Raw genomic sequence first — 12,438 nt, 5'->3', positions numbered from 1 at the left:
TCTATTTTGTCTTAAAGGGACACTGACATGATCAATTTAAATAATTGATTTCTATGTTCAAACTGTAAAAAATGATTTAACATTGACTCCTATTATAATTAGAATGTTGTTCGATATTAATCTTAAAGGCAGATAAGGAATATTGGATTCAATAAATATTGTTTGTTGAAGGTATCCACCAATCATCAATATAAACCCAGGTTGGTCAACAAATATTTAGATGCACATAAACGTACTTTCTTTATTTTAAACTACATTTAGCAATAGAATATGTCACATATGATGATAGTATTATATTTTATGTTTATTAATATTGCATACTGTATGTGAAAGACAATATTAATAATTGTAGCTCAGTATCCCTTTAATCTAAAATTAAATAGATTCCACAATGTTGTTGTTTGTTAATGAATTATCTACTCCATATGTTGATGTAATGAATGGTATTGAGCATGCAATTAAAATCAAATATGTTATTTAAGGATATCCGAATAATTATATAATTTTCATCTATTAAATAGACATTACATATAAATATTGAACAATGTGTATTTAGTATGTAATGTTCATTCCATGTTTCTAAGACAAATGTCAATTAAAATGAGACATACCATACTGTGACAAGCCCTGGCTTGAGGATCCAGCAGCCACATCCATATCTGTAATATATTAAATGAGGATTGCATATCATTAATACTAATCATGCCATGTTTAAAATATTTACATTAATAACAAATCAATAGAAAAATATTAATCCTTTGGTAGTCCCATGAGTTAATAGTTTCCGCAATTAAATTAATGATAAATATATCCTGGACTCTTATTTTCAATCAGTTGTGTTGTTTACTGTATCTTTAAGAATATCTGCTTGTTATTACATAATCATCAATTGATGGCCATATGTTATAATTTATTAGTATTATTCGTTTTTTATTAGATATAATATTTAAAATAAGAATACTGTATTCTTCACTAATCTAAGAATTTCCATTTAATTTTTAACAACATGTATAAAGCAATGCCACTTTCCGCAAACCCATGTTAACGTGGATGAGAAATGCCATTTTCGCGATCATTGCGCAATGATTCCAAGCGGAATTACGCATCCGTCATTTGAACAACATGTATAAAGCAATGCCACTTTCCGCAAACCCATGTTAACGTGGATGAGAAATGCCATTTTCGCGATCATTGCTCAATGATTCCAAGCGGAATTACGCATCCGTCATTTGAACAACATGTATAAAGCAATGCCACTTTCCGCAAACCCATGTTAACGTGGATGCGAAATTACATTTCCGCTCTGTGACGCATATTCTGTAGAGCGCAAGAAACATCATTCCTATTTCATGTGTCAATAATCTAAAATCAGATATCTAAACATCATATGTAGTGTATGTTGTGAGATCTGTATAGGTTTAGTATCTGACTAAATACACATTTTTGATTTTTAAAATTATAAATATTATATGAAGTTGGATAATTACCTGGTTCAGATTCTCTATCGGCTCCTCCCAGGCCACCGGACGGAGAAGCATCTGCCCTGTCCCCCGCGTCAGGACTTTCAGATCCCGCAGCTGGGAGGGAAGAAGAGGAGGCCGAGGATGGCGAGGATCTAAATCTTTTGGGGACCCGGAGATTGAGGAGCTCGCATAAAGTCACCTCATAAGGGAGTAGGTACAGTTTCCGCGGGGCCTTTCTTTGGCCCCCTCTTTTACGGGCTTGTACCCAGTCCCTTATGAGGTTGACTTTTTTCGATAAACGCAACCTCATATCTCCGAATCTCCTCATGATCTGATCCTGGGTCCTCTGGACGTCACACACCAATCTAACCGCATTGGTGATAGACTCCCAGAGGGCCTTCTTAACAGGCGCATCTGTCGAGCTCCTCTTGTTCCCAAACAGCTGGGGATAAAAGTCCTTGACGGCGTGGACCAGTGCAGCGCTCTCCTCCTTGGTGAACCTGGGAACTGACATGCCTGCTGGGTTGTCCAATAAATATATTATAATAATATAAACTGCCTGCAGGCATTAGAGAACTGACAAAGATGGCAACGTGTAATGGACTTTTATATGGTGAAGTAAACATGAGATGCACCATGGGACAATTTATCTGTACATCTGATTGGATAAAAGTTTGAAATATTTTTATAATGTCTGTGAGACCATCCTGACTCAAGTTGTGTTTGTGTGATGAACTCTGATTGGCCGTTCCTTAATGTTTCATATCTTAGTAACTTCCTTACACATACCGCTTGGTGGTGCTGTAACTTCATTTTTCATGTAGACTTATTTGTAACTCATGGGCCTGTCATGCGGATATGTGTGACGCAGATTTAATATCCGGGATCCGTGAAATATTAATGATTAAATACTCTTTAAAATCTAATCCTGTCACATTATTAATGTTGTAGACATTTCTCGGTTTAATAACGGTCTGTTTCTTTAATACAAATACACATTTAATATTGTATGTCTTTATTGTTCTTTAAGTAAATTTATTGTGAAGTATTGACATTGCTCTATTAAATGTATTTATAATGCACATTGATTGTGTGCTATTGCGTGACATTACACTAATGTTTAAATATGCTAATCTGGTGTTTGAAGATGCGTTTCCCACGCAATATTTATTAATGTTAAAATTCCGGTTAGAATGTCAGTAACTTGGATAATCTGTTTATAAATGTTAAACTACAGCTTTGTTATTCGCAAATAAACCTCGAGCTTGTATTTCTCTGAAGTGCTCATATATGTTATTGTGCAATGGCGTCTTTAGTTTTAAAGAGACATTACAAACAAACAATTGTATCAAATGATCTGTAGAGATAGAAGATTGTTTAGACTTTAAACTGTAAATCATTTTCTCTTAGTATTTATATATCCTCAACAGAAGAAATTTAAATGCACATGGTTGAGACAATCACATAAGGCATCTCTGTGCATCCACCAATCTTCATCTACTGAGCCTATCTCGATATGCTTTTCAAGCAAAGTATGTCAAGATAGGAAGAGAAGTAAATACACTCTTTAAATCTCTTAAAGGGACACTGTCCAAACAAATTTACCATTGGTGATTGAGCATGAAATGTTAATCAACTTTATTATTTAATACGATTATCAAATGTTAAGTTATCTTGTTATGTTTCTTTGCAAATCAATAATGATATTTTATATTACGGACAATTGTTTAATAAAAACCTGGGTTGTCCTTGACGATTGTTGCATCAATTATTCCAAACAATCAAGTTCTGTCCAGAGTACTGAAGCAAATAAATTAAATATTTACTGCCTTATTTCTAAAGTAATGATAGCAACATCACAATGAGCATTCATAATATGAGACAAGTTTTAAAGTTGATTAAAATAGAATACTCATTCAGAATGTATAAATCATTGTTTTTTTAAATGGCTACCTTTAAGTATATTTTGAGTTCATGTCCCTTTAAATAAACATTTCACAATAATGCTTAATATATCATAAACCTAGGCACCTTCCTTTTGCTAAATGAGTCTAACATATGAGTAAAGCAAATTTAGATTAACTTCTAGATTGTTTTACACACTGACTGAAATATATTTATTAAATGAGGTCTTTTTTAGCCTTCAGCGTAGAGGGACATTAAGCTATATGTTATGTATGCATTTTGTATAATAATCTTATATTTGACCAACTTAATATGTTTTGTTATTCAATCATTATATTGTAATTATATATATTCGTGGATTAAATACATCTCTACATAGGCTATTTTGATGCTGATTGTTGTTTGCATATAGATGCCTTATATCATTGACTAAGATATGTGCATTTATTTTTATTTTAACAAGTATATTTAAAGACTGAATGTAATTCTATAGTACATTCTAAATATGTTTAAATTCTTGTATGATATTTGTAACAATGTATACAAAATATACATTTTGAATGACCCCTTTAAGGACCCAAACATATTGTATTTTGATTTAACATTGACAAAATAAACTAAAGGGGAAATTACATTCTATATAGATATTTGATGTCTAACCCAAGAGGTAAGATTGTAATAAATACATAATATTACTAAGTATAGTTAAATGACTCCACTAGAAAATTACATAGATTAACCTGGCATCCAATAACTAATTTTTTAAAAATATCAAGTTAAATGACCTACCATTTATAAATGTAATAATTGTAAAATATTTTCTAATAATGTTTTGAGATACCTAAGGAAGATACATGATCTTATACAATTCTTTTTACATTCAACAACACTGTCACTTTCATGTAATTGAACCACTTCACCTTATTAAATGTTAAAACAATCATAATATTAATACATATCCTAAATATTTTTAATATATACTTTTTCAATATAAAAGCATTGAAGAATCTGACTCCCCAATTAATGTTAAAAGATATATTTTAATATTCTCTGAAGATTTTTATTTTCTACTATTAATGCATTATTTTCTCTTATGCATGTGCTTGTCAAATAGCCAACTACCAGTCATGGGAGTCCAAGTTTTATTTATTTACAGATTATATTGATATATATTAGAATCTGTTAAAAATAAACATATATTTAATTGAAAATAATTAAATATTCCAGGAAGTCATCAGATGCCAATCTGAAATGACAAATAATAAAAATGGAACAAAGTTAATACACACGTTGTAAAATATTCATAAAATACATTTAAAATCATATGGTGTCTATGCTCTAACTTTGATCAACATTTTTTAAAGATAATCATTACATTGATTTTAAATTAATGAAATACATACACCATTATATTGTTGATTAAAAATTATATTTAAATATCAAAAATTAAAATTATACATAATAATGTATATCACATGTAAACAATATATGTATGCTGAACATAAATGTAATATTTCATGTCCATTCAAATACCTCTATATCAACTATAATATGTATTCCTTTTTCTGATTGTGATCCCTAAATATCTCATTAAGAACTAAATATGACTAATGTATGTAAGCTACTAATATTCTACAGTCTTCACTAGCATGCATTGGTACACCAACCTGGACAATGCATGGTCTTTGAAAGTCAATTCAGGGGTAAACAGTTGATCTTCAATAGGTGTCTTATTCATCAGTTCATTAAATAGAGGACTGGGAAATACCATCTAAAAAAGTACAATCATCTAAGTGTCTGATTGTGATCCCTAAATATCTAATTAAGAACTAAATATGACTAATGTATGTAAGCTACTAATATTCTACAGTCTTCACTAGCATGCATTGGTACACCAACCTGGACAATGCATGGTCTTTGAAAGTCAATTCAGGGGTAAACAGTTGATCTTCAATAGGTGTCTTATTCATCAGTTCATTAAATAGAGGACTGGGAAATACCATCTAAAAAAGTACAATCATCTAAGTGTCTGATTGTGATCCCTAAATATCTAATTAAGAACTAAATATGACTAATGTATGTAAGCTACTAATATTCTACAGTCTTCACTAGCATGCATTGGTACACCAACCTGGACAATGCATGGTCTTTGAAAGTCAATTCAGGGGTAAACAGTTGATCTTCAATAGGTGTATTATTCATCAGTTCATTAAATAGAGGACTGGGAAATACCATCTACAAAATAGAAAATCATCTAAGTGTCTCCAATAGGATGTCTCCACAGCCTTATTCTATCAAATAGTTTGCACTTACCATGTGAACATGTATTTGTATGGTTTTCAAGGTCAGCAGAATTGAAATATAATGCCAGACATGATCCCATTGGTATACTTCAATTTCAATCTTGGCTTTTTCCCCACTGTCAGTCTTGGAAATCTTCACTGTCAGGCTTCAAATTGTTCCCTTTCAGTCTTTAGATTAAGTCATCTCCCTAATGTAAGAAATTATATATAAAGATTTCATACAAGTGTGTGAATCAGTTCTGTACCCCTCTCCCACCCCCCATTTCATAATAAATATCTATCACTAGCTTACTAAGCCTGTGTATGAACCTGTGTTATTTTCTATCAAGTGTGAAGATGAGTCATATTGAGCAGAACAAACCTCTGTGTGACATTGAACCATAGTCATTCTAGAGTATCCCTTTCTGATTATGTACATTTTAAGTAATGTGTAAACAAAGTTATATTTTTTAAAATGTATGCCATATGATGTATTTGTGTACAAATCATGCCAGCAACAGTCCATACATTTCTACTTACCATCTGATGTCCTCTTTAAAAACCAGGTGGCAAAGACTCGCTATAGGACCCAATGCCCAGAGCATCACCTATATTATGAGAAATAAAGATTATTCTAACATTTGATCAATACTAACATGTTTGCACAATTCTCTACTTGTCATTTCCCTAGAGTTCACATCTATTGAAAATACTCCAGTGTAACTTCTATTATTTACCGTCTAAAGTGGCGGTTGATGACATCTGCTCTGACATCAAGTCCCTCGTCCTGGAATTCCCCCTCTAGAACAGGATCATCCTCCTCATCTCTGAGGAGGTCTCTGTCCACCGGGACGGCCTGCAGCATCCCAGCCCGCTGTGCAATATTATGCAGGACGCTACAGGCTACAACGATCTTAGCCACCTTCTTTGGGTTGTACTGGAGTGCTCCTCCAGAACGGTCCAGGCACCTGAATCTCATCTTCAGGAGCCCGAACATCCTTTCAACCACCGCCCTGGTTCTCTTATGAGCCCTATTGTAGCGCTCCTCAGACACATCAGTTGGGCTACGCAAGGGGGTAATGAGCCAAGGCCGGCTCATGTACCCAGAATCACCTATAAATTTAGAACAGAACATAATTCAAACAGAATACTTAAACTAGTATATTGTTGTATAAATATATTTTTTAAAAACCATAATCCATATTAAAAGTTGTCAGAAACATAAAAAAAATAAAATAAATTTATATATAAATCTGTATCTTGCCATTTCATCTAAGACATGCTACATATGCGTATTTCTCCTAAACCAAACCTTGTGTAAAATGCTAACTACATGGTTACATTGCATTCTCTATCTGAACACTTAAGGTAAGACATGCTACATATCTGCATTTCAATAAAACTAGACATTAGCAGAAAAAGACAATGACAGGGTTAAATTGCATGAGATAATATCTTGCCTTTTCATCTAAGACATGCTACATATGCGTATTTCTCCTAAACCAAACCTTGTGTAAAATGCTAACTACATGGTTACATTGCATTCTCTATCTGAACACTTAAGGTAAGACATGCTACATATCTGCATTTCAATAAAACTAGACATTAGCAGAAAAAGACAATGACAGGGTTAAATTGCATGAGATAATATCTTGCCTTTTCATCTAAGACATGCTACATATGCGTATTTCTCCTAAACCAAACCTTGTGTAAAATGCTAACTACATGGTTACATTGCATTCTCTATCTGAACACTTAAGGTAAGACATGCTACATATCTGCATTTCAATAAAACTAGACATTAGCAGAAAAAGACAATGACAGGGTTAAATTGCATGAGATAATATCTTGCCTTTTCATCTAAGACATGCTACATATGCGTATTTCTCCTAAACCAAACCTTGTGTAAAATGCTAACTACATGGTTACATTGCATTCTCTATCTGAACACTTAAGGTAAGACATGCTACATATCTGCATTTCAATAAAACTAGACATTAGCAGAAAAAGACAATGACAGGGTTAAATTGCATGAGATAATATCTTGCCTTTTCATCTAAGACATGCTACATATGCGTATTTCTCCTAAACCAAACCTTGTGTAAAATGCTAACTACATGGTTACATTGCATTCTCTATCTGAACACTTAAGGTAAGACATGCTACATATCTGCATTTCAATAAAACTAGACATTAGCGGAAAAAGACAATGACAGGGTTAAATTGCATGAGATAATATCTTGCCATTTCATCTAAGACATGCTACATATGCGTATTTCTCCAAAACCAAACCTTGTGTAAAATGCTAACTACATGGTTACATTGCATTCTCTATATGAACACTTAAGGTAAGACATGCTACATATCTGCTTTTCAATAAAACTAGACATTAGCGTCGGTAAATAACAAATGGTTAAATTTAATCCTATAGCTGAACATGACGCTAACAGTTAAAAAATACAGGGGCAATTGTCAAAATAATTAACCATGTTGAGCACAAATACTCACCAACGAGATAACCAGGGGGCATTTGTCTTTCCTCAAACTGTCTCCACAGGGACGACAGAGAGAGGATGCGGGCATCATGACAAGCCCCTCCAAAATTCGCATACACATGCATAATCCTCATCCGTGCGTCACAAACATACTGCACGTTGAGGCTATGAAAATGTTTGCGATTTCTGAAGGGCAAGTCATCAATTGGAGCACGCAGCGCAATGTGGGTACAATCAATGGCTCCCAAGACATTGGGCAATTGAGCAATATCAAAGAATTCCCGCTTCAGGCGCCTCCAATCACCATCATTCTGTGGGAATCCTATGTATTGCTTACTGATACGTACCATGGCGTTCATAAAGTTATCAAACACCCCAGAGAATGTACCTTGAGCCAGGCCATGCATGTACAGTTCTCCGGATTGAAAACTCCCGGAGGCCAGGACGTATAGACAGCTTAGCATCTTACTCATGGGGGGAACAGCAGTCCTTATTTGTATACGTGGCTCCAAATGAGGTTTAAGAAGCTCGTAAAGGCCAATGAGCTGTTCGCGATCGAGCCGATACTTATCAAAAACCTCAAAGTCACTCATGTTTTCCAAGGTGGGTCTCACCCTGTAGACACGAGGACCTCGAACCAGACGACCCCTTCGTCTCGGTCTGAGCCGCCGAGGCTGCCTGATTCGACCAACAGCTAGTTCGCCAATAGCACCACCAGCAGCGTCTACCATGTCATCGTCATCCATCTTTCAAAACAGCGTAACAAGGTAAGCACTTGATCTGATGTGGATCACAAGTGATGCATTGGCCATGTTGTTTGGGGGATTTATAGTACAATTAGTCCAATGGTAGTGAGTTTGTAATGATTGCTAATTGTATTCACTTGTTTGTATGTGAGCGGCGCGAATGCTTTCACAGTGGGCGTTTATTTGTTGTTTGCTGAAATGTTAGTTTCAAACAATGATTCTCAATGTGAAAGTGTCAAATATCACACATACAGTGCATGTTTGTAATGTTTGATCATATGCGTAATCAATATTTCTTAAACGCGATCTTATAGTAACAAGCACACGTCCAGGCTAACATGAATGAAAGTGCATAGTTGTGTATAATGTGCATCGAATGTGATCGATCAATGTTGATGCAATATTGTTTGTAAACGATAAAGTAACATCTGCCATCTGTAGTATTGTATATATAAGTGATTTCCGAGCTGTCAATATTGTATGCGTCCCATTAAAATGGCACTAATACTGAATAACTTCCGGCTGCCATCTGTAGTATTGGATATATAAGTGATTGCCGAGCTGTCAATATTGTATGCGTCCCTTTCAAATCGCAATAATAATTCCGAACTTCCCGTCTGCCATCTGTAGTATTGTATATATAAGTGATTGCCGAGCTGTCAATATTGTATGCGTCCCTTTCAAATCGCACTAATACTGAATAACTTCCGGCTGTCATCTGTAGTATTGTATATATAAGTGATTTCCGAGATGTCAATATTGTATGCGTCCAATTCAAATGGCACTAATACTGAAGAACTTCCGGCTGTCATTTGTAGTATTGTATATATAAGTGATTGCCGAGATGTCAATATTGTATGCGTCCAATTCAAATCGCACTAATACTGAATAACTTCCGGCTGTCATCTGTAGTATTGTATATATAAGTGATTGCCGAGCTGTCAATATTGTATGCGTCCCTTTAAAATCGCAATAATAATTCCGAACTTCCCGTCTGCCATCTGTAGTATTGTATATATAAGTGATTGCCGAGCTGTCAATATTGTATGCGTCCCTTTCAAATCGCAATAATAATTCCGAACTTCCCGTCTGCCATCTGTAGTATTGTATATATAAGTGATTGCCGAGCTGTCAATATTGTATGCGTCCCATTCAAATGGCACTAATACTGAATAACTTCCGGATGTCATCTGTAGTATTGTATATATAAGTGATTTTATATCTGACAATATTGTATGCGTCCCATAAAAATTGCACGAATACTGAATAACTTCCGGCTGCCATCTGTAGTATTATATATATAATTGATTTGCGATCTGACAATATTTCTTAATTGTCCCATTGAAATCTCCATAATAATGCTGTTCAAAAGTGTGGTTTACGTATATGTTGTATTGTAGTATTGAGTGTTAAAGTTCCTAAAGGGGCGGTACAGTGGTGAATCTGTGATGTGTATGGTTGAATCTTGTAATGACGTCATGATATTATTAACCTGCCTATGTAGTTGTGAAATCCTCATTGTGTTGTTGTATTGTGCTACATTGTTATTGTGTGCTGAATAAAATCTAAATGTGTGCTTTGTGGTTGCGTGATGGGTGATGCGTGTTATGTACATGTAGTACGTATATATTGTGATTGTGTCCCACATATGCTGACTTCTATATAGCGGTCTGGCATTGTTGTTCCTTCCCATAAAGTGACATCTGTAATCTGGTGTAATGATGTTCGTGTTGTACGTAATTCCTAATGGTTTCTGGTGATGGAATCATGATGTTAAAAGTACAGTAAAATCCATATGTTGTGTTTTGTGATTCCTAGAGAGAATGTAATGTGTTTTTCCCCCATCATTTGAATGCACATGTATGAGTGAATGTTAAACGTAATGTATGTGCATCCATGAGTGATTATGTGTTAAGCCTATGTAGATATGCAGTTGCTGCAAGCATATGAGTTGAATAACTGAAATGCAATAATAAAGGTAAATGAGAGATGTTTCCCATTGTGTAGTGTTTGTGAATCCAGAAATGTGTATTGAATTTTATTTTAATTGTAAATGTAATTTTATTGAAATAATAATGTGTTACTAGTGATGGGGATTTGTAGTTGATGTAATCTAAAAGTGTTAAAAATATTTATGGTGTGGTGAATATTTAATATTAAAAAACATAAGTCCACCATAGGGAAATAGTCATTTCTTGATCTATTTATCATCGCTAGGTCTAACGCATGAAATCATGTCTTTTCTAGCGCTGGTATTTGGAGTTTTTCAGTCTACGCTATTTGCGTGCGTTAGGGAAATGAGGGTTTCGCGTGCACGAGCACGTCTTCCCAATAGAAGTCAATGGAGGCTCCAAAGATTTCTATTTTTTTTTTCTAAGACTGGTTTTCCTCGTAAAGTGAGTGACGTCATGATCTTGTGTGAAAAAGTAAATAAATCGTGTTCTTTTTGTAATAAATAAATATTTTGTGTATGTCATGTGGTGTATATTGTTTGTATGCATCGATGAGTGTATGTTTGTGATAATGTTATTCGTTAGATGTAGGTATATGAGGGTCTTTTCCCGTATGTCCATGTAAGTCAATGGGAAAATGGATTTGTGTGGATTTTTTTCAAACACCCGAGATCTCGCAACTTTAATCCTTTGTATTTTAACGAAAAAAAAAAAAATAAGAAAAATAAAGATAGTGTTGTGTTTGTATGAGTGTAAGTGTACTTTGTGTAATATTTGTTTTGTGATTCGTGGATGTTTTTTTTGGCGGTATATGTTTACTACTGGGTCTGAGGTGGCGGTAGAAAGGTGAGCGTTAGGTGTATTTTGAGTGGCGGTAAATAAACTCTAAATACCGGAGTGCGTAAGAAACCCGCGTTAGGAGCCTCTAACGCTGGTTTTTACGGATAACGCCGAACTCTAAATCTAGGCCTATGTGACCTACAATTAAGGTGTTTTAATAATTGTTACATTTGTTGTGCCTTGAGACGTATAGCTTCCAATATTGAATTGAATGTCTCACATTTACATTGCAGCAATTTACAATAATATTATTACACACTTCTACATTATCTGTCTTCGATTTCTATATGTAATAATAAATATAGTCTACCTACAATATGATTTCTATTTGTCTATAGAGTGCTCCACATCACTAGATCATCCTTACAATGTCTTTCATTTATTATTATAATTATTTTTTCCACTTTAGCCACATTGCGTCCTCGAGCAATCTTTCAACACTTCTTGCTACACAAACAAGTATTACAATGTCTTTTATATTTAAGTAAATAAGCTTACTATGTTTGATAGAATATATTGTTACTTCATTGGCAACTAAGTGAATAAGAGGTTAATCTGAGCATATAAAGTTCCTTTTTGTAATTGGTAAATTGTGAACCTATCAGTGAACACTTACCCCTTTAAATATGTGACACGTTAGCACTATGTCAGCTACGATTACGGCATAAGGCCAAAACATGTCAGCCTGTTGGGAGGTTCGCACACTCCACTCTGTGTGCCCCGCAAAGGATACCTCACACATCAGTTTGAATAAA

The sequence above is a fragment of the Bombina bombina genome, chromosome 5 (assembly GCF_027579735.1).
Source record: "Bombina bombina isolate aBomBom1 chromosome 5, aBomBom1.pri, whole genome shotgun sequence".
NCBI classification, from domain to species: domain Eukaryota; kingdom Metazoa; phylum Chordata; class Amphibia; order Anura; family Bombinatoridae; genus Bombina; species Bombina bombina.
Note: the sequence above shows the minus strand (reverse complement) of the source record.